The sequence below is a fragment of the Myotis myotis genome, unplaced genomic scaffold (genome assembly GCF_014108235.1).
Source record: "Myotis myotis isolate mMyoMyo1 unplaced genomic scaffold, mMyoMyo1.p scaffold_m19_p_3, whole genome shotgun sequence".
NCBI classification, from domain to species: Eukaryota; Metazoa; Chordata; class Mammalia; order Chiroptera; family Vespertilionidae; genus Myotis; species Myotis myotis.
This window is the reverse complement of record NW_023416335.1, coordinates 148,455,973-148,480,125: the sequence shown is the minus strand read 5'-3', so window position 1 is coordinate 148,480,125 and position 24,153 is coordinate 148,455,973. Positions and strand designations below refer to the sequence as shown.

At 44.4% G+C, this 24,153-nt stretch overlaps 1 long non-coding RNA gene across 1 annotated transcript; it reads right to left on the bottom strand.

Annotated features, from left to right (window-relative positions):
- Nucleotides 1-2,173: 2,173 nt before the first annotated feature.
- LOC118652079 lies at nt 2,174-6,336 on the bottom strand. The gene is made up of 3 exons (XR_004966424.1): nt 6,252-6,336; nt 2,929-3,111; nt 2,174-2,789 (listed from the first exon to the last, which is right to left on the bottom strand). It is a non-coding gene; the product is annotated as an uncharacterized LOC118652079 (long non-coding RNA).
- Between the last annotated feature and the right edge of the window lie 17,817 nt (nt 6,337-24,153).

The window sequence follows — 24,153 nt, the reverse complement described above, 5'->3', positions numbered from 1 at the left end:
TTTGCCATAATGATGGCTTACCTACTCAGTGTGTGTATGTGTGTGCATGTATGTGTGTATATGTGTGTACGTGTGTGTATGTTAATTCAATCATTTGCACTGTTGTGTCTGTGGCATGCTTGTCCAGCCACGGCCTCCTTGGGGTCATCATGTATAGCTGTACAGAGAGTGCCCTTCACAACCCCACTAGCTAGGACAGTGATGCCATGGATAAAAATCAGGATCATTGCTGTGGTGTATAGTATCCTCACAGGATGATCTGATCATAAATTCCTCACTGGGCAGGTCACGGTGACTAATCATGCCTCAACCCTATAACTTCTTTAGTAAAAATTTTCTCTTTGCCTTAAGCCAGCCTTGTGCATTGTTTCTGTGGATCTAGATTACCACACCTTTGAAAATGCTTGTTTTTAGACCCCCTCAAAAGCAAAAACACCCTCAAGAGAGCACATCACCTTAACTATCCTGTCATCCAATCCCTGCCTTGCTTGCTCCCACCTTCGTGTAATCTTCCTTAATTCCCTCCTTAATCTCAAATGCATAAAATAAACAAACTGCCAAACTGCCACTCTCTGCAGCATTTGATATCTTGCTTTCCTCCAATTGTCATCAGTTTGATTCAGATAAAATCCTATAAACATTTTCTAAAGGTTTGGAAGTGTCTTATGTTGATGTTGTCAAGTCTAATATGACCCCTAACATACCAATGTTGCTTCCGATGACTTACAAAATGCTTATAATAGGGGCTCATATCCTGATACACCGCTGTGAATTGCAAATATCGTAAATCGAAAATGCATTTAATGTTCTGCACTCACAGAACATCATAGCTTATCTTACACATGCTCAGGACACTGACATTAGCCTATACTTGAGCAACTATCATGAGTTTCATCTCAAGAGTGATTGCCTTCCTCTTCCCACCAGAAGTTGGGAGACAGAGATGGGGGTTTTTGTAGACATGATGGGAAAACACAAAACACGACATCCAACAAGCGCTGGCAACACAGTGCTGTGGGTACTGGTTGTTTATCCTCGTGATGCTTGGCTGACTGCTGCTTTCCGGCATTGAGAATATCATACTAATCCAGGGAAATATCAAAATTCAAAATTTCAAGGATGGTTTCTACTGAATGCATATCACTATCACACCCTTGTAAAGTTGAAAAATCCTAAATCAAACCATCAAGTTGGGAATGACTGAATAAAAAAAAAAAAAAAAAAGCTTCCCTCTGTTCTCTGTGATCACCCTAAGTAGGTTAAGCAGCAACAGAGTTGTAGATAAAGTGGAAGGGATTGGTAGAGGGAGGGAGGAATCCTTTAATCTTTGGTGGTGGCTGTGATCTTAACAAAGAATCAATGGTAGGTGCTAGGGGCCTTACGTAGACCAGGTAGTTTCTCTACTTTGGGCGCCTGGGCAGGAATTTCTGAAGACCTCCAGGCAGCTATGGAATCTGAAATCTGGAATCCGGACAGAGCACTGGGGCCTGAGGGTGGAGCAGGCCCTCCTGGTTCTGTGTCATCCTAGCTCGACCTTCATATCTGGCTGTGATCCCCTTGGTTTAGGCCATGCCACCCCTACCCTCTGAGAGTGAGAGTGTGGCCAGGGGAACCAAAGACACTCATCCTCTGCATTAGCTTTGCAGTTTCTGCTCCAAAACTTTAAAAAAATATTTTTATTGATTTCAAAGAGGAAGGGAGAGGGAGAGAGAGAGAGAGAGAGAGAGAGAGAGAGAGAGAGAGAGAGAGAGAAACATCAATGATGAAAAAGAATCATTGAAAGGTTGCCTCCTGCACACCCCTACTGGGGATCCAGCCTACAACCCAGGCATGTGCCCTTGACCGGAATCGAACCCGGGACCCTTCAGTCCGCAGGCCGACACTCTATCCTCTGAGCCAAACCAACCAGGGCGGCTCCCAAACTTTTTATAACCTTATACATTCCACGAGAACTTTGGGGTGGTGGCAGAGATTCTAATTTGTTCCTATTTTAATTGTTCTGGAGGTTTGGCCCAGGCACCAGTACTTTTAAAAAGCTCTCAGTTGATACTAGGGAAATATTCAGCTTTCTCTAGGGCTGAGAGAGCCTGTGATGGAGCGGCGTGTGAGCTGGAGCTGGAGTCCAGAGGCCTGATTGCCAGTGCACTCCCTCTCACCCCTTTATTCACCCCACACCTTCCCAAAATGCTACTGGGCATCTTTCACCAGGGAGACCTCTCTGGGCAACCAGGCAAATCTGTGTGGGAGAGGGCAGCTTGTGTGGCTGTGTGACTACCTTTCTGTGACTGAGTGCTCCTTCTTATGGGCCATACAAGCCAGTCTCTCCTTGTGTTTTAGTTGGTGGCATCCGGTGAGTCCCTGCCTTTCAGGATCTTGGGAAGTCTGTAATTATGCTTTGGAGGTGAATTCAAATGTTGTCTGGATTGCAATTCAAATGGTAGCACCCCCTCTCTGCAGAATGCTGGATTTGAGCTAGGCATCTAAGCTACAGAGGAATTGGACTTACAGATGAAACTACCAGAGAATGGACTTTGGCCAGTGAGAGGAGCCACAGTAGAAGTTACACTAAGGGGACAAAATGAAGGAAGGGGATCTGTGGGTGTTGGTCGTCTGACTAGAGTGCCGAGGGTTTAAGAACTGTGACATCTGCACCAGGTTGCACACTGCGGGTTGGATTTCGTGAGAGACCCCAGCACACTGGAACATCTGGATTCAGTATCTGCGGCTCCAGAGGCCTCCGCATCACCAGCATCATGGCCGGCCGGCCCTCTCTGCTCCATCTGTGTGCTCTGTCAGAGATAATGAAATCAGACAGGCCCCCGGAGACTTCTCTTCTCTCCTCACAAATTTTTAATAAAACTCTTTGAACAACAGAGCTGGGCATCTCTGAAGCCTGAAATTAAAGCGATAAGATGGAAGATTACTCACTTGTCAGTGTGCACCAAACTGCATCACCCGTACAAATGCCAGGGAGTGTTTCTAAATCTGCCGGCAATGTGCGGCTCCCCATCTGGAGGCCGTTCTCTCTTATTGCAGAGGAAGGAGGTGCGGCACCGAGGAAGGGAGAAGAACCACTTCGTTCTCTGCCACGAACAACATGGGAGTCAAGCCCTGAATCGGGTTTCCAGAGAGTCCTTTTTAGAGATTTGCTTTTGAATTAGCAAGTGTCCCCATTTCAGGCTTTCTGAGACAAAATGTAACCCCAGTTGTTCATTGGGGTCACCCCCCACTCATTCATCTGGATCCCGAGGTCCGTCCCATTAGTCTCCATGGCCACCCTCCACCTGGCCCTGCTGAGAGGACAGGGCACATCTGGCCGCATGGGGCTCCACGGCCAGGCGTCAAGGCCAACCACAGACCAACACGTGTGTCCCTCTCCGTGTACTGACAGGTAGTGTTAGTGCCGTGAGGAAAACTCACATGTGTCGTGGGGCAGAGGATCATGGAGGACCAGGGACGTTTTAGACGGGGCACTCCGGACAGGCCTCTGAGCCGGGTTGTAAATTAAGTATCTCTGTAGCCTGGCCCCTTCCCAAGGCAAAACTCTTGGCATTAATCCTGCAAGCAACATTACTCAGTTTTCTATAAAAGAGACTTTATTTAGCCTTGGCTGAGATTTAAGAAAGAATTAGTAGTAACTTTCTTCCCCCCCCCCCCCAGCCCCATTTCCTTTCCCCATTACCTTCCTCTCCTGTTTCTCTCTATTGCCTTTCTCTTATCTTGCCTACCGACTCATAGCAGGAAGAAAATCAAATGATTGAATGTTTCCATTCTTTTGTAAACTGCAGGGTATTTCTAGAGTCATAAGCTCTCAACACCAATGGCAAAGCAAGCTGCAGCGATTCACTGCGCCCCTGCACGTTCCTGCGGGGTCCCCCACAATGTAAATGTTACGGTGGCTCTGGCCCAGGCCCCCTGTAACACCCATGTGAAAACCACGGGCCTCCTGCCTAAAGAGAACAATGAGTGGCCACTCTGTGTCCTGTACTCATGCCCCATCATTTCCCCACGAAGGCGTGACTCTAAGCGAGGCACCAATGCTCTAACACGGCATCTGCCTCAGAATAGAGTTGTAGTCTTTTCTGTGAAAATGTCCTCAGGACTGTGTGGGCCAGTGTCCCGACAGGAAACACAGTTCCACTCAAGTGGTTTAAGTGACTGACTAGAATGCTATGAAGGGGCTATTGTGAGAGGTGTGGGTGAGGGAAGGGAGCAAACAGAAGCATCCAGCGATTAGCAGGAGCAAAAGGCCATTAGCACCTCCAGGGCTGAAAGGCCAGGGGAAGGGGGTTTGTTTTCAGAGCCCACTGAGAGCTGGAGCCCTGCAGGCTGTGACCTGTCAGAATGCCGCCTGCCAGAGATAAGGGGAGGGGGAGGGACAGGCAGAGGAGTCCCCAAGCAGCCATCTCTCCTCTCACTCCCCAGGCTCACCCAGCCGTCCAAGAGCGTGGACAGTCCGCCCCTAGGACCCAGAACAGGACAGAGGAAGGCAGAGAAAGGAGCCTGAGGATGGCAAATGCAGGATCTAAGGCACAGGGACCATCCCTAACGCCCACCTGCTCATCAGGTGCTTGGTCCATATGCGAGTCCACAGTGGCCACTACAACAACTTCTTCCTCTCTTCTTCCTTCCATTGTAACAGTTGAATATTGAGACAAGTCACACCTGGTAGACGGTCTCCCCGATCAAAGTTCCAAGGTGACCTAATTCAATGCCAGCTTTTAATCTAACCCGTTTCCAGCAATTGGCCTGTGGAGACGTGGTCTGACCCTGGGTGCTCTGTCTCTGCTTCCTCCCTCCCCAAGTCCCCTTTTTGGTACTTTAAGATGAAAGGTCATTTCAAAAGAATTTAATTATTTCCTTTCTAAGTAAACTCAGAAGAATGTCCTCTTCTAGATGATTTTTAGGGACTGTCTACAATTTTCTTATTTCTCCCTAATATTTTCTTTCATAAAAAAATTTAGGGCTTGAAAGTCATCTTAAGGTCATTTCCCTGCAGTGGAAGCTATGAAGATGAAAGCACAGCTGACTGGGGGCCCTGGTCCCAGCCTGGTTCTTGCTGAAGCCTTTTCAATGACTGCGTTTTCTGGCTCCGGCTACAATTATTTCACGGGTTGCATTGCAGCCCATAGCAGTTTCTTTCCTAGCTGAACTAGTTTCCTTGGCCTTGGCTGAGAGGTTTTTGGTGTGTGTGTGTGTGTGTGTGTGTGTGTGTGTGCTTTTTTAAAGAACTGTGCCAAAGGCACACATTCACACAAACCTATCCAGTAAATCTGTGTTTAGAAAGTGCAAGGCAGTGCTAATATTTATTGTGAAAAATGGCCATTGCCCACATCTTCGCCCACTTTGAAGAAACAGAATCCCGCTGCCGCCTAGAGAGAAGCACTTCTTCTGTTGTGCTCCATGCGTGCACAGAGAAAAACCACCTTTAAGCTGATATTGATCCGAGGGCTTTACCAACCCGGAGTCCTGCAAAGGGCATGTCAGCTCATCGTAAGCAGAACAGCATCACTAATTAGACCTGGGATTCGGGCTTCCGTTCAGCGGACGGCCCTTACTAAGTATCCCCAGTGAGCCCTCTTTGAAGCCTGAGACTAAGGAAGGCATGTGTGAAAAAATCTCATCAATATTAAATGATGTTTTATGGAGACCCATGAGGCCTTGCTGTGGCACGGGAATCATGCCACCTCTATTGGTAGCTCCGGAAAGTTTAAGTGGTCAACCTTGAAGAGAGGATCTCCACCCACAAAAATATATCTTCAGCCCATTTCCTATTAAATATAATTGATCTCCTTTCCTTTTACCCCTACCCCCACCCCGAGGTCATCAGGTAAGAATCCAGTGAAGATATTTTCATTTAAGTGCCAATGAGCTACAATCTCAGAATCGGTAAAAAAAAAAAAATAATAATAATAAAGCCACCGATGGTAGCCAAAAGCAGAGGGAAGAGAATGCACCTGAAGCCCAGCTATCAAAATCATTGTATTCCGTATGTGCTGTTTTATTACAACAGTCTGTCCAGGCCTGATGTCTGACACAGGACAATCGACTGGTCTTCCCCTGCCTGACTCTCTCTGTGCAAACCTAGCCCATGGAATGTGGTAATCAAGGCAAGGTCACAGTCCTCTATAACTGGGAGGAGAGTTCATCATCTCAGTTGGCGGCAGGAGCTATTGACTTTCTTGGATATAGTCAGAGAGGAAGGTCCTCCTGCTTCCTGACCCAGAAGTGAAAGAAAAGAGCATTCCTACCTGGCATATTCTGGGATGTGCATCAACTCAGGTCCCTGGTGATGCAGAATTTTCAAACTTTAAGAGGCTGAGGCTGCGAGAGCCCCTTGAGCTGCTGAGATAATGTGCAGGCCCCCAGCAGGTATCTGGAGATCTGCATCGTCATCTCCTGGATGATAAAGCTGTAGTTATGGTTAGGGCTCTGTTTAGAAATTGCTGACATTTAACCTGGAGGTCAGATCACATTCTTTCCCTGCTAACATCCCTTGCATGCTTTTTTATTGAAATTGGAATAAAAGTCTCAACTTCTCCATGGCTTATTCTGATCCCTCCCTACCCACCAATCTCATTTTTCTTCTTTCTCCCCATTTTACTAGGCTCGAGCCATGTGCCGGTTTGTTTCTGTGCCTCAAACACCTTGAACTGTTTCTTCTACCAGCACTCTGCACTTCTCACCTGTCTTCGCTCAAAATGCCTTCTTCTCAGAGAGGCCTTTCTCCTTGGGCCATGCTTCCAAAATAGCGCCCTCTTGCTGGCCCTCTCACTCACCCTCTCCCCTACTCATTTCCTTCAGAATTATAATGACAATCCGTTTTGTTTTGTTTTGGTCTGTTTCCTCCATGATAAGCTCCAAAGGGTAGGAACTTGATTTTGCTCCCCACAGTATCTCCTTCAGCAAGAATAGAGAAGGACATGTAGTAGGTCTCAAAATCTAATTGTTGAATGAAGGGAATCCTATTGGTTAATATTAATTTCCAATGTAATTCATTTGTGAGTATGAGCATGTCCAAGTCCACATTTTCTTAGAGCCCAAGATTACTGAGATGCAAAGCATCAAAGCAGTAGTAACCTTTGCTTAAAGCATCTCTCCCAACCCGGGGTGGGTGGGACAGGTGGGCTGAAGTTAAACTTTGGCTTTGAGTTTATGAATTCGTGAAGTTAACTGACCACTCAAATAAGAACTCAAGAGAATTATCAACCTTCCTCTTATTTTTTTAATTTGGGTTGCAAATATAGGCAGTGATACAAGTTCTAAAAAAAGAATTTTTAATCTGTTTTATTGAAAATGAAGTCATGCTTTTTAAACGTTCCTAGTATTTATTTGCTGTCCATTGGACATCATTTATTCCTTTTGTGATAGAGTCTATCGATATTTCACTTGGTGCAATATGAGATGTTATATCCTATTTTTTATGCTTTTCTTCTACATTTCCTGACACTTTTTGGAGTATCTAGAGCAGGGGTGGGCAAACTTTTTGACTCGAGGGCCACAATGGGTTCTTAAACTGGACCAAAGGGCCAGAACAAAAGCATGGATGGAGTGTTTGTGTGAACTAATATAAATTCAAAGTAAACATCATTACATAAAAGGGTACGGTCTTTTTTTTTTTTTAGTTTTATTCATTTCAAACTGGCCAGGCCCCCGGTAGTTTGCCCACGGCTGATCTAGAGGGTCCACATTGCTAAGGAGAATTAGGATTATTGTATTCAAAAACCGTCAGAGCAAGAAAGAGTTAATTGCAGCTTTATTTGTTTCTGCCCCTAAATTGGTTCTTGTATCTGGAAACAGTTATTAATGGGGTTTTATTTGAATCAAAAGCTGAGGTTCTAAGGGGCACAGAGCAGTCCACTTATGAGTTTATGCAGCAACAAAGCTTGAAAAGAAAACCAGGGTGGGTGCTGAGGCCAGTGGGGACAGCAGATCTTTCTCCCCTGTACCTTACAGGAGAGCACAGAGAGGTGTAGGGGGCTGTGGTTTGAAATGGCCACACTTGGGGCTCCAGAGGGAGAGGAGAGAGTAAAGAGGTGGCAGAGGACAGCCAGCGGCTTGAGAGCCCAGAAGTAGCGGCGCTGAAGCCATGGGTGGCCTTCTCTCTTTATGCATTACCCAGGCAAGAGGTCTGTGTCAGCAGAGGTGCCACCTGTGTCAGCAGAGGTGCCACCTGTGTCAGCAGATGTCTCCCCTGTGCCAGGAGGGGGACTGTCCTCCACAGCTGCCTGGAGCTCTGCCCTCAGCAGGACACCATCTGCAGACTGAGACTTTGCAGAGCCCCCATCAAACTGTCCCACTAGAAAGCCACCCTGGACACATAGTGACAGTGGGAGCAGACAATACCTGGGTGGGGCTGGGAGCAGGGAAGTTCACTCCCTGTGCACAAGCGGATTTCCCCAGGAGGAAGGTGATGGATGTCCAGCAGAGTTTTATCCGTGCCTTTTGTTGCAGATAAGCCCAACCAATATCTCACTTCTACTGCAGAGATCTCCTATACTGTACTTCTCGGGGGACTCTGGCCTTGACAGAATAAAATGTGAAAAGCAATTTGTACCATGTAGGTTTCCAAAAGGGAAACCAGCACACACGGTTGGCCAGCTACCGCCCTGTCATCACAGCAGCACAGGGAGCAGCGGGGCGGCCCACAGCCACGATGCCCACATTTGGCCCTTACAGGAATACATGCTTCACACTGTACAAGTGTCCCGCCCCTCCCTGGCCTCCTGTAGCCTGAGAGCCCACCTGCCAAATTCTGGAAGCAACAGGCAGCATGATGGAGGTGGCTTAAAACTGAACTTGGTTTTATGATATATCACCCTCTCTCCAAAAGGAACCTGCAGACCTACCAGCCCTGCCGGTGGGAAGCTGCTACGGAGCTTCTCTCTTTTTTGCCCAAGGAAAAGGGGAGGGATACTTTTTATATTTCACTCTAATACTCAGCAGGTTAGGAGGGGCGCTCATTGTCTAGTCACTGGCTGGCTCTACTGTCCTACTTCTGCAAGGGCCACAGTCCTTGGCTCTCAGTAGACGCTCTGAAACACTGAATGGCCTGGCCTGGAAGGGTGGGTCCCCAGCTGGCTGGGAAGAATGCGGAGTGGCCCGGGAGCCGCCCTCTGCAGTCTGCTCACTGCTTGGGTCTGTGGTAAGAAGCCAGCAGGGACACCTGTTTTCCTCTTCGCTTGGGCAGCAGCTGCTGCAACAGAGCAGACGACGCAGCCGTGGGGAGGGGTGGCACGCACCTGTCAGTCCCTCTACTGTCCTCTTTTCTACTGGCCTTCCCACCCTCCTGAGGATGTTTTCCCTTTTATTTTTATCTCCTGTTTCATTTCAGTGACCCATGGGCTTTTGGCCATTCTTTTTGCCTTGATCCTTGACCTAACGCTTATTGTCCACACACACTGCCCTTTGGAAGGGGGGCTGGCCCCTGGCTTGCAGCTCATGTTGACTTGATCTGTGATTATTAGTAACCAGAGGATCTGCAGTGACCAGTGGTCAATCTAGCTCCCGTTCTGCCATCCACCAGAGGGTTTACCTCAGGGGCCCGGAGCACAGCGCTGGTCTCCTCTGTGCTCTGTGCTCACAGGCTGATAAGCTGCTGGACTCACCATGTGAGGAGTGTGTGAAGTGAAGGTTCACCTCTGGGTGCACAGCCGGAGCTCTCCTGTCAGTCTGAAAAGCAGGCGCTGTATTTAGTAACAGGCACTTGGGCTTCATTGCAGCCTCGTGTGGGAGTGGGTTGCTGGAATACAGATGTGCAGCCTCGTGTGGGAGTGGGTTGCTGGAATACGGATGTGTGGGAGTCTCCACCAATCCCCAGGGTGCTGAAGGCCAAGGCCCTGGGAGAGAGCTGGGCTCTTCCCCCCTCCACCTCCCCCTGACTGTTTGCATGGCAGCCTTTGCCAGTCAGGAAGCATACTTTAGTCCCTTTCATCTCGGCTGCTTTCATAACATGGAGGGAAGGGATCGTAATTGCTGAATGAACCATCACTCAAAATGTGGTGAACAGTGATTTTTCTCCCTTCAGCCCTCACCTCTTCTCCCACATCAGATTAACTAACCACTAATACGATGAGTGGAATAGTTTATTGCCTCATGACTTCTCTACTTAGGAAATAAATAAAAGGCATCGCCTGCTGCTGGGTTTTGCAGGAAATGTATCGTTGGTACTAAAAGGATTTTCTTTTACACTACAAAATCCCTTGGGTCTAAAAATATATCTTCCTTTATAAAATGTAATTGTATAAGTGGAACATAATTATTATGCATGAATTGATTTCTTATAAATTCAGACAAATTTACATAATAAATTTCTCATGGAAAATTTCTATTTTCTATGAGAATAGAAATTAATAAAAAATTGTCTTGTAGTTAAAGTTAATTCATTTGATGATATGAAAGTAAGTGCCTGTTTAACTGACTTATGGTAGCTCCAATTTAAGGGTAATTTGTTTATCCAGGAAATCAGTTCCAGGGGCATCTCTCTCTCTCTCTCTCTCTCTCTCTCTCTCTCTCTCTCTCTCTCTCTCTCCTCTTTCTCTTCTTCTTTTTGCTAAATTTGTCCTTTCACATGACCAAGACCTTAGGTTAAACAGATTGGTCGTTTCTAAATGTGAGGCTTTGGAAACATTAGAATATGGAATCTCCTTATTTCCACATATTTGCATCTGTTACAAACCCACTAATGTCCTCAGATTATTTTGTAGTTGGGTGGAGAATTCTTGTACAGTCAAAATATTGTACAGGGTTGAAGTTTCTGGTTGACAAATTCATTTGAATACTGCACCAAACCCACAGCATTTTTAACCGCCATCCACTGCAGCTGGAATGCTTTCTCCCCAGAGCTCCAGCTGGATGAAATGATTGGGCCATTTAGATGGCTTTGGTTAAAACTAACAAATTGCAGTATCATCTAATATGTGTGATTTGCTTAGAACTGACAATAGTCTGGTACATGGAAGATCTTTTGGATACTGCAGAAGGATATCTGGGGAATTCGTGTAGAAAAAGAACTTAACTGGGTCAGCACACTCTTTTGTGTGCAGTCACAAAACTGCTCATTACTGTTTGTCAAAAGTGTGCACAGCAAATATAAAATGTACCTTATGGCCAGATATGGAAGAGGGGTTTAATCATGACACTTCAGTGCAGATCAGAGGGGCCTGGGAAGCTGGGGTGGGGCAGTGATTGGAGATATTGGTACTTACTGGCAGAGTCCATAGGAGGGAAAGAAGACAGAGACTCCTGCACTGACAGTGAGGGACCGAATCCCAGGGACCGGCTGGAGTCAGGAGGAGGCCCCACCGGAGGTGAAGGTGCCTGCAGAGGTGCACAGGCTGAGTGTGCAATGGGGAACTTTACCAGGTGCCTGGGGCCTGCCCCGAGGAGACCAAACATCTTGGGGTGGGGTGGTAGTTTGGAAGGGGTAGGGAGTAGAGGGAGGAGAATGTAAGACAGAGATACATTTAATCTATACTAATAAAAGCCTAGGTGACCGTCATGCCTTCATGTCATCACCAGATGGCCACCCCACATCATCACAAGATGGCTGCCACAAGATGGTCGCCACAAGATAACCATCAGGGGAGGGCAGTTGGGGGTGACCAGGCCAGCAGAGAAGGGCAGTTGGGGGCCATCAGGCCAGCAGGGGACGGCAGCTGTGGGCGAGATCAGGCTGGCAGGGGAGGGCAGTTGGGGGCAACCGGGCCAGCAGGGAGGGCAGGCAAGGCAAGGGCATTTGGGGTGATTGGGCAGTTGAGAGCAATTGGGTCTGCAGGCAAGGGCATTTGGGGTGATTGGGCAGTTGGGGGCGACTGGGCCAGCAGGGAGGGCAGTTGGGGGTGATTGGGCTGGCAGGGGAGCAGTTAGGGTGTGATCAGGCAGGCAGGCAGGTGAGCAGCTAGGAGCCAGTAGTCCTGGATTGTGAGAGGGATGTCCGACTACTGGCAGTTGGACATTCCCCAAGGGGTCCCAGCTTGGAGAGGGTGCAGGCTGGGCTGAGGGACACCCCTGTCCCCCAGTGCAAGAATATCATGCACTGGGCCTCTAGTCTATATATATAAAAGCATAAGTGACCAGCCAACTGGATGACCATTCGACCGTCCGACTGATAGCTATGATGCACACTAACCACCAGGGGTCAGACGCTCAAAGCAGGAGCTGCCAAGCTGTGGTGACTTGGCAGCTGCGGTTCTTGGGGTGACGCACCTGGAACCAGGCAGGAGGAAACCCAATTCCAGGGTGTGTCACCCGAGAACCACCCTCTCACAACCCAGGACCCCTCAGGGGATGTCAGAGTGCTGATTTAGGCCCAGTCCCAGCAGGCCAGGCCGAGGGACCCCACAGGTGCAAGTGCATGAATCCGTGCAGCGGGCCTCTAGTGAGAAAATAAAATAGTTAAGGTTTTAAGACAAGGGTTCAGGCATAGGTGAATCAGCAAGAATCGAGCTTTCAGATAATTACAGTTCATAATAATGATTATGATAACTAATGTTTATTACCCATGTGTGCCAAACTCTGAAAACATTAAGCTAACCACATTGCATGCACTGCTTCATCTAATTTTATAGTAATCCTATGAAGGTGACTCTTATTTTCATCATTAAACATATGAGGAAACTGAGACACAAAGAAGTACTCGATTAATAAGTGATGAAACCGAGATTCAAATTTAGGTCTCTCTGACTAGAACTACCAAAATTAGCTACTTCACCATACCAATTTCCCAAATGCTTCAGATCTTAACACAAGGTCAAAGCTCTGTTCCTAGAATTGTTATTTTTCTCTCTACAAGTTGGATCTGATGCTGTTATTTATTAAACAAAGTATTTATCATATACATGCAAGGGATTGAGCTAAGTGGCGGACCTACAGAGATAATTTTGACACAGTCCCTCAAGGAGTATTTTGCTAGACAAATACATTACTCACAGCACAATGTGGTAAGGCTTATAGAACCACATATTAAGTGCTGATGGGGACGCTAAGGATGAAGGGAACCAAAGAAAACTTGAAGAGGTGATATCTGAGGAGCCTCAAGGGGACAATAACCACTCCCCAGGTGGACGAGGCAAGGAGTCACCAGCAGCCTGGTATAGGTTGAGTGGTAGGAAATGAACCACAGTATAGGCCATATATAAAAGGTCTCCCACTCCTGAGAAAGGAGGTTAGGGTCCATTGAGTTTGAAACTAGAGCTCCTAAAATTTCCTTGTACTGTGATGAGGACTGATCTCAGGAATGATTCTGCAGGCCAGTGCTAGAAATGAGAGCTTGGGATTAAAGAGAGATCCTGAGATAAGCAACTAGCGTATCCTAATAAGATCCAGATAAACGGGGTGCAAGCCGAAGACTTTGTCCTGCAAGGTCATAACTGTCTTATGAAATAAACAGATAGATAAGCCATCCATCCTCCTTTGTCCTGCAATACCCTTCGCCCATTAGTCTGAGTTTCTAATGAAAACTGTCTCAGTACTCATGAAGATTTCCAATTTCCTTTCACTCTGCACGAAGCTGATTAAATTAAGCACTATTGACACCAGGCTCTTAAAATAGAAACTCATTTAAAGGGATCAGCAGTCAGAATAACACATAGTGTCACCTTTCTGCCACCTTCCCTCGGATAGAGATAGGCTATTTTTCATGGGTGAAGCTCTGTAGACTTGAAAGTTTCCCTGGTGAACCCAACTCTACACCATCTTATACCTACTTGTGGGAAAAAATCAGAATCAGACTGACTGCTTTAACTTTAAATTCTGGATAAAGACCTCAAATGGGCACTTGACAATGCAAGGAATCCCACTGCACACTTACCTGTTCTTTAAGGGCATTTTATGTGTAAAATTCTATAATACATCATCTTTATAGAATTGTATACCTGAAACCTACATAATTTTATTAACCAATGTCAACCTAATAAATTCAATAAACATGTTCAAAAAGATTATTTCTTTATTGCCCTCTTCTCAACAAAGGATGTCATCTTATTATCATTAAACAAATAGAAGCCCTCAGAGTGGACCATCTAATCTTCCTGCCAATCTGCTCATACCTGTGCCCATCAGCTCTGTGTTCTAAGTTCTTTTACCTCCTAAGGACTTCACCTGTCCCATGATCCCCTCTCTCGTCTACACCATCAGTTACTTCTTTACCTGATCAGTCTATTAATGTACAAGCATACGCTAGTGTCTCCCACCTTTAAAAAATACCTTACAACTCTCAATTCCACTTTCCCCTCCAAATATGGCAGCATTTCTGAGCCACGTTTTACATGAAGACTTCTGGAACCTTCACTTTCTCACCTCTTATTTCCTCTTCAAGTTGTCACAATTTTTTTTAAAATTTTTATTTGTTGTCAATCCATTAAAACTGCTCTTCGGTCTGTTCTGCACCTGTAATGGTGAAGCTAAAAAGGTTTGTTGAAAAACACACAACCATGCTAACTGACTTCACTTTAAATTTGTGGTCACTGACAATAGTGTGCCATTAATGCTGCCCCAGAGTTAGACTACATTCCTCTAGTTTATGTAGTTTATCACACTCCAAGTCTCAAGTATTTTATCATTTTTCTTCTGTCCTTGGACCTCCAACACCTTCTCATTCTCATTCTGGTAGATGACCCTGCTTCCTACTTTACTTTCCAGTTTTTCAGAAAACCATTAGTCCGAAGGCAACTTCCACAGTGCACGCAGCTGCATTGACCCATTACATGGACCTATGTCTGACCTCTGTCCTGTTAACTCTGAGCTCCATGACACTAAGGTCCACCCCTCCACTTGTGCTGTAGATCCCACCTTTCCTCACCTTCTCATTGTCTCAGCGATTTGGCCATGTCCTCTTGCAACATCAATGTTTCCCTCTCTACCTGATTATCCACAGCAGCCTGCACATGTGCATCACTTTTTCTGTGAAACACAATAGCAACACAGCAACAACTAAAACTTCTCTTGGCCTAATTTCTCCAGTTACTACTTCTTTCTCTTCTTTATTTTATAGCAAAGTTATCGGAAAGAGTAGGCTGCACTTGAGGTCTCCTGTTTCACTCGTCCCATTCCCTCTAGGATCCACTGAAGTCAGACTTTTACTCCAGGATCCTAGAAAACTCTTCTTAATGAGAACAATGTCTGTCCATTGTTAAATCAAAAGGTCAATGTTCTTGTTTGACCTCTCAGTAGCGATTGATCACATTCTGCCCTGGGAACCCTTCCTTTACCTGGCAGGCAGGACTTCACACTTGTCTAGTTTTCCACCCACCTCTCTGGCAGCTGCTGCCAGACTCCTTCTGTGGTTCTTGTTCATTGCCCCCGACCTTAGACATTGGAGAAGATCAGGGGTCAGTGTGAAACTTGTCCTTTTTCTTTCTACCCTTTCTTTCTTGGTGGTCTTACCCAGTCTCATGGCCTTAAATTCCATACATGTTCTCTGATTACTTCTGATTTCATATCTTACTTGAACTCCTAATGCATTTGTGTCCTAATGCCTGTTCAACTTCCCCAGGAGGATATTTAATAAGCGCTTCAAGCTGAATACATCCAAAATTGAAATTTTCATTTTCTTTCCCCAAACCTGCTTCTCCTGCAGCCTTTCTCATCTCAAATAATGACAACTTCATTCTTCAGGTTTTTCAGACCTTACACCTTGAAGTCATCCTTGACTTCTTTCTCTCTTTCACATCTCACATGTACTTCACCAGCAAATCCTGTTGGCTCAACCTTCAAAATATTTCTAGAGTCCAAACACTTTTTACCACCTCCACAGTTAATAACCTGGCCAAGCCATCATTGACTAGGTTATGCAATAGCTTCTGAACTGGTCTCTGCTTCTTTGTTTGCTTCCTCCACTTCTGTTCGTGCTTTCTTATAGTCTACTGTCAACACAGTAGCCAGAGTGATCCACTTAAAACCCAGGTCAGGTCATGTAAGTCCTCTGCTTAAAACCTTCCTACATCTTTTCAACTGATTCAGAATAAAAGTCAAAGTTCATGCTATACCTACCAGACTCTACCTGTCTGATTCCATTCCTTTCTGCCATCTCCTAATACTCTTCCTCCTTCCTCTGCTTCTGCCATTCTGGCCTCCTTGCTATTTTTTTCACTCACATGCCAGGCACATGCATTCTTTCCTCAGGGCCTTTTAAATGATCTTTTCCTCTCCCCAGAAAAATTTTCTCCAGATATCTGCATGGCTCACCAATCCCCGCCGTGCCCCACTCCCCCCCCGCCCCGGCCCCCATGTGTCTTACTGAAATGTTGCCTTTCTGTTTAGGTCTTCCTTGACTTGCCTGTCTAAAATTGCCTCCCCCACTCCCAACTCCTGACACCTCTTTCTCCTTTCTCAGCTTTATCTTTATTCACCTTAGCACTTACCACTATTTTACGTATCATATATTTTATGTATTTATCTTATGCTCTGTTTCTCTCATTGGAAGGCAAGGTCCAAAGGTCAGGGATTTTAAAAATATTTCATTCTCCACCACATCTTCCATAACTAAGATAGTGCCTGGCTCCAGATGGATATTTGCTCAAGTGTTATCAGGTAGAGTGAGATATGGACAGAGATGATCTAAAACCTTTTAGTTGCTTGGGTGCAGGCACTGAATACACAGAGAGTTGGACTTAATCAGGGTTTGATTGAACCCAGCAACCACTTCATTCCCCCAGGTTCCCACTTACTTTTGTATAAAAGCCTTTGGAAAAAATTAACATCTTTGTGTCTCAATTTTTCTAGCTATAAATACAAAATCATAAAGTTTCTGCCCCCTATTATTAAAACTACAGGTTAATACATAGGAAGTACTTAGAACAATGCCTAGGAGAACAGACAGTGCTCAGTAAGTGCTATCAGTCATGCTCTTGTTGTACTAATTATGATGATCATGGAAGCACTCTCCCTTCTGCATCCACAGGACCACACATTTCTGGTTTCTTCTCACTTAGCTGGCTACTCCTCCGCTCTCTCCTTCACTGGCTCTTCCTCCTTTGCCTGGATCCTGGAGCTCAGTGCTGGACCTTCTTTCCCCTGCTTCACTCTCCCTCTAAATGATTTCATTCAGTCACCCGGCCTGTGTAACACCACTTACGCTGGTTACTTTCAAAGTTGTATCATCCCCATTTATGCTGACTTTCAAATTTGTATCTCTAGCCCAGGCCTCTTTCCTCTCCTTTAAGACCAGTATTTCCCACTGCTTATTTTGTCTTTCCACTCAGGTATCTCACAAGGATATATTTAAAATAGCATGTCTGTGCTGTTTTTTTTAAAGAAGGCCACAATTCTTTGATATTCCTCCTTCCCCTCCCATTGAGTGCAGGCTGGTCTTAGTGACCTCGCTTCTAATGACTAGAATATTGTGGAAGTGATGGTGTGTGGCTTCTGGGTGGAAAGGCATTGTGGCTTCCGCTCTCCTTTAGATTCGTCACTCTGGGAGACCAGCTGCGTGTCTTAAAGGCACTAGGGAAGTTCTACGGAAAAGTCCATGTAGGAGACACTCTGGCCTCCTGCTTGTAACCGGTAAGGAATTGAGGCCATGAGAGGGCAAGTGGATTTCCCCACCCCACTCAAGCTTTCAGATGACTGCAGTCCCAGTTGACATCTTGCCAGCAACCTCATGAGACCCCCTGAGCTAGAGTTATTGGCTAAGCTGCTTTCAGAATACCTGCCTTACAAAGGCTGTGATAGAAACCATGCTTGCTGTTTTAAGTTGCTAAGTTTTATGGTAATTTATGTGTTAACATTTCCAACTATGATTTTGGATTAGTATATTTTTTCTTTTAGTTTTGCTGATTTTTTTGCTTCATGTATCTTGAAGTCATACCTTTATCTCTTTCCTCCTAACAGTTTCGAAAGCATGCCTGGTGTACCTACCTTAGGGCTTTCCCACTTGTTGGTCCTAGATTACAATGCTCTATTTCTGACTCATCACATGGCTGGCTTTTTCTTCTTTATCAGGATCAGTTCAATTGTCATCTTCCCAGAGATGCCTTCCCCAGCGGTTGCATCTAAAGTAGACACCCTTCCCTCCACAATCGTTTTGTATGCCATTATCTTGCCTATCTTCTTCATGGAAAAGATCAAGAACTGTAACTGCCTCGTTAGCTCAATTACATGCATATTGTCTGGCTCCCACATTAAAATACAAGCTTCCTACGAGCAGCTGACCTGTTCATCTTACTTCCCCTCCCATCTCCAGAGTCTGGTAAAGTCCTGCCACAGAAAAGAAGCTTCATATATCATTGATGAGAGAATGACCCAGAACAATGCGGATGAGTGGAATTCTCTTTTCTTGGACCAAGTCCTTGAAGCAGGTATGGCTCCACCTGGATAGCTTTGCGTTGGAGTCTTTGTTCTCTGATACACTTTAAATATATAGAATTTAAAATAATTCTGTAATAATCTTCTAAGTGTAGTGTGTTTCTTAAAATGGATTCCACAACTTCACTACACTATATAGAACAAGGCCTAGCAAGGAGGAGCATTGACATAGCTATAACTTCAACTCAGAGGAATATAAAGAGAAATGAATCCCCACTTAGAGGAAAATCTACTAATGTTGTGTAACCACTTTTTATTGAGCAACCTCTGAAATTCTTGCCTAGGAAACCAGATGTCATACATGTGATCTTGCTTCCTGGGCCCTCATACACGTACATGCAGGTGGCCTATATGTATGCAGGTAGGGGATGCTGGCACACTACAGGTTGCCAAAATGCACTTATTTTCCAGTGGCAGACAAATGTCAGCTTGGACCAAGATCCCAGGACTTACTCAACAGAAAAAATAGAGATAGGCATTTGGTAAATTCCTTGCTCAAACATAGATCAATGATACCTGGAGAAAGGTATTTAAAAAAAAATATTAACCAATTGTCCTTCACTAAAGTATATTGACCTAATGGTAAAGAAATAGAATAGATTCTGATCCCAAATTTGTAGTGCATGAGACTTTTGACAACCATGAAAAAAAAAATCAATTGATGTGTGTAAGTAAAAAGAATGATAAAAAATTAATGTTGAATATTGAAAAATAGAAGCCTACCACCTAAGTTTCACTTGGGCTATTTCATTGTAGTCTTTGGTTTAACAAAAAATTTAAAGCTCCTCTCCATAGAGGTAAAAGAAGTTTTCAGCTTCCTGTCTGTATTATACAAAAGGATGTCCTAGAGCCTCTGATCTTCCCCAGGACACGACCCACCCAAGTCTCCAGGGAAAGGCCTTTTGTCTTAGATTCCAAGCCTTCCCTCTGCAGTTTCCCCTTGACTTCACCTTCAGACAACTCCTTCCTTTCTCTCGGGCCTTCTGTGTGCTCTTCCTTCCTCTCCCTTCCCAGAGCCCCCTGTCCAGTCAGATTTGCCATAAACATATGCATCCTGAAGTATTATTGATTAATTATACTTATTGTGTTGTTTTTAGATATTTTGCATTTTATCAGAGAATAAATCAAATTTGTGGTTGACATCATTGAAATAAAATTTTCATCTGGTGAAATTTTATCCATCAGCCTTCTCATGGGCAAGTGTTTTTTTGGGTGGGAGAGTCTCCCAGAAAGTATGGCATTTAGGAAGTACAGCGGCTTTGGAGCAAGTGGGCTGGGACTGATACTCTCATTCTGCCAGCTGAGTGTACCCATGGATATGACTGAAGTTCACTGAGTCCAGGCTTCTTCATGTGTAAAAAAAAAAAAAATTGAGATGTGTGTTTCACAGGGATGCTGATAAGATTAGGAGACTTACTAGCACAGATTCTGACACACAGTTAGTATTGGGAAGATGCTAGTCTCTCTTCTCCACTTTTTCTTGTACCATCAGACTTGGATCCATTGCATTTCTTAGGACTCCTGCAAAGTCTTCCATAATTACTTAGAGCTCCCTAGGGAGAAGCTGAATTGAAACTAGACTGACTTCTGCAGTAGGCAAAGGTCTGGGTGAACTGCTGGGGTGGTGGTAACTTATTTTGAGAGGCAAAGATGATCCTATCAGCAACTACCAGTGATTGAAAAGAAAAGATAAAGTGGGGGGAGGTCCTATTGGGTGCCTGAGACAGAGAAATGAGTAGGTAGATAGAAAACTAGGTATCTTAACAAAAACATTAATTGAAAATCTTACGTGTGCTAGGCACTGGGCAAACAAAGAAGAATAAAACATATTCTTCAAGAAGCCATGGGAAGTACTGTAACTGAGGGACAACTATGGAAGATAGAGAGAAGTGTGGGGGAGCAACAAACTTTACTCTCAAGGTTCTTCTGGCTGGCTTAATAATAAAATAGACATGAGATAGATTAGTAAGAGAAAATAAACAAATTTAATTCATACATATGGATGGGAACCCCCCAACACACATGAGAGAATCAGAGACGCCACATGCAGGAAGGTTCAGAGCTAGAAAAGGAACATGAGTCTCTAAGACATCCTGAACTAGAGATGACTAAGGTGCCTTGGGAGCTTCAAAAGGTCATTGCAAAGTGATAAGCACAGCAGCTGTTTAGTGAAAGAAGTTTGTCTTGTCATGTAGGTGGGTCAAAAAAGGATTATTGCTGATTATCTCTTATTATGGGCAAGGCTCCTATTTCAAGTTCTTCTATGTAGTTAAAAAGAGGGGTGAAGTTTCTCTTGAGCCTGTAGCTAAAATTGCCCTTAGCTCAAAATAATATGCATACCATAAAAGCACATCTTGGGGTGAGTAGCTCCGAACTCCAAAAATTGTATCTTAGAATTGAGTATTCCAGGTAATTAAATGATATTACAATGGGATGTTTCACTATTAACTGCTATGTAGCAAACTACCCCAAACTTAGTAGTATAAAACAACATATATGATTATGCTCATTGATTCAGTGGGTCAAGAATTTAGAGAGGGCACAGCAGGGAAGGTTTGTCTCTGCCTCATGATGTCTGAGGCCTCAGCTGGGATGGTGTGGGGCTCAGATAGCTGGGGCCAGAATCATCTTCTTCATTATGTTTGGCACCTGGACTGGGCTCAGCTGGGATCACAGCAGCTACATGTGACCTCTTCATGTGACTTGAGCTTTTCACAACCTGGGTCTCAAGAGGGAACAAACTGAGAGTTAGCATTCCAAAAGAATCAGACAGAAGGTGCATGGTGTTTCATGACCTGTACAAAAGGATAATAAGGTATAGCCCATTACAAAAAAAGACAAACTATTCAGTGTGGCCAGCCTTCCATATATAGTGGGTGACGTGTTGGAACAAGGGTCTAGAGGAAGTGATCAGGCTAGACCAAGAGTGACTTTTACATGCTTTACTGAGGAGTTTGTATATTTTTTTGTACATAATAGAGAGTCATTCAAGAATTTTGAATTTAAGAGTATTTTATGAATAGTATGAAGGCAGCATGAAGGAAGATTATCTGAAAGAGGTGAGATTGGGTGAAGAAAAACCACTTAAGGTACCATTGCAATAATTAAAGAAAGGAGAAAGACCTTAACTGAGGCATGGTGAGTGAGAATTAATAGGTACAGCTTCAAAAATTACTAGGAGGTAAAACTAATAGGATATACGTAGTGACTCCTGAAATGTGGTGTCAGGGAGTGGGAGGAGCTAGGATGGTCTCCCAGGTTTCTGTTTTAGGTGCTAGAGTAGACAGTAGTGTTACTTGAAGAAAGTGAGAATATAAAAAAATGGAACAGTTTTGTGGGAAAGATGAGTTCAGTTTAAGTACTTTAAGTTTGATGCACTTACTGGAAGATGTTCAGTAGGTAGGTTTATAAATCCAGGACTCAAGAAAGACCCGGGCTGGTAAAATAAAATTGAGAGTGATCAGCCTATGGGTAGTGGTTGATAGCATGAGATTCCATTAAACTGTCTAGAAGAATAGAGAAGAGGAACTAGACCGATCCTCCATGTTGGCTGCAAAGATGAGTATGGTCTCAGAAACAAAAGAGAGCAGATTTTTCTGCTCAAGCCTGAGGCTAAGTGAAGAGCCAAGGTGAATTGATACAAAGCTCATAATTTCCTTAATCTCTTCTGTCCTGGGAGCCAGAACCAGGGACAAACCTGCAAGTGAAAGTCAACTGATAAGCTTTGGGGGAGCCATCTTTTCTACTTACCTTATTTCTTTGCATCTCGGATTAGTCAATGCAATTTGGATTGAAAGTACCATAAACTCAACTAGAACTAACTAAAGGGAAAAGAAAAAGTAGTAGAATAATGTTGGTATCTCTCATACACAAAAAATTACAGGAACCACTGGCATGCAGCAGAGAGAACTGAAACTATGAGTCAAGCATGGCTGGGATCCTTTCTCAACTGCTTCTCTGTGCTGACTTCATTCTCTTTTCATAGACCACTTCCTCACAAACAGCACTCAAGTGTTAGATCTGGTAGTTCTCACTACTACAGAGGGCCTGTTCTAAACATATCCCAAGGGCAGCTTCTGATTGGGTCTAGTGCCCACGTAGAATGAATTAAGAAGGACTGATAATCACAGTTCTGGAATGGAAAATGTGGGGAGGAGCACTTTCCAGGAGTGAAGGAGGGGCTGGTTGACAAGCCAGTTTGATCCCCAGTCCACAGAGTCAACCACAAAGAAGATTTATTGCTCTCAGAAGGCCTGGGCTTTCCACTGCTCTAGAGGCTTATTAATAGGGTGACCAGATGGCCTAATCTGTCTGGACAGTTCCTTCTTACACCTGTTGTCTTGATGCAATTATTAATAGCACCCTTTCACTTTCCAAATGTCCTGATTTGGAAGATAGATTATGTGGTCCTCTTATATATATTGGTGAACTTGCCCAAGTACTGGAGGAAGCAGAGTTTAAAGTGTGGTTAAAATGACAGATATTGACCTCCTTTAGGGTAGGTGATTCCTTATGGAGCCCCTCAGTATCCAGCACCTAACTGGTGCTCAGTAAACATTGAATCAAGGGTCAAATACTATAGAATGCTTTTCTCTAAAGTATTTATAAAGTTACACATGACAATTTTTTCCATTTCTATGTGATATCATGTATAACAGAGTATATTAGATGAACAGTATCATAGGATTTCAGGACTAAGGAAATTGAAAAACATTTAGTCCAATCCCCTTCCATTGAGTAGATAAGCTCTGTGAGGACAGCACTTGTATCTGTCTTGTTTAGTGAAGGCTGGGATCCCAGGAGCTGGCGAGTAGTAGGCATTCAATAAGCATTTGATTGTCTGTTTCCAATGCTTGCTTTCCTTCAGCCACATTTTCTTTTTTTAAATTTTTTTATTGATTAAGGTATTACATATGTGTCCTTATTTTCATCATAAGGATACCTCATAGTGCTTGAGCATGGCTGATATTGGGGGACTCCTTGTGCTGGGTAAAGCAGCCCTCCAGTCCCCGAGCCGTTTTCCCGTTAGAAAGTCCTTGCTTTGCAGTGAGCTGAAATCTGACTCCCTGAATTTTCATCTGTGACCAAGGTTCACTGCTCCTGGGGCCAGGTTTTCTTCACAACACAATCGCCAGGCTAAACCTTCCTTCTCTGGGTTAAACCACTCGGTTCCCATTGCACATCTGAAACAATGTCTAGCTCCTTTGCCATCCTGATTGCTCTCTTCGGGACACATTCAGTTTGTCCAAAGACCCCTAAGGTAGAGTTCAAGAATGTGTTTGACCATGTTTTTGGCTTTTTAAAAAGTGATAATCTCACTTCCCTCCTTTAAGAAAATTATGTTTCTATTAATACCAAGCTAAGACTGTTCAGACTTTTTGGGCATGTCACACACTACTCTCACATGTAGGGTCTCATTATTTTTAATTGGATGCAGCCTCAGGATTTGAAGTCTGAATACAAAGAGAAGCAGTTTTTTAACACATGTTTCTGCCTAGTTGAGTCTCCTCTATCATTCCTTAGGCAACCAGTTTATTGAATTGTGCTACAGCCTTGCATTTATCCCTGTTAAATGTCACAGTGTTAGAACCAACATATCTTATAAGACTTTGAAACGTTTTGGGATGATAACATTGATACCCAGGATTTTCTGTGACTCTCTCATCTTGTTCTTGTCCTCATATCTAATGCATGGAGAACCCTTGAAAGAAAGTGGCAGTACTAGACATGAGCCTAGGTCCCTTAAAGAATGCTTTCACAGATCTAGTAGCCTGGTAGGCAACCAAGGAGTTACAAGAACATACATCCCATCAGAAAGAAAGAGTTTTGAGAAAAACTGAGACTTCCACA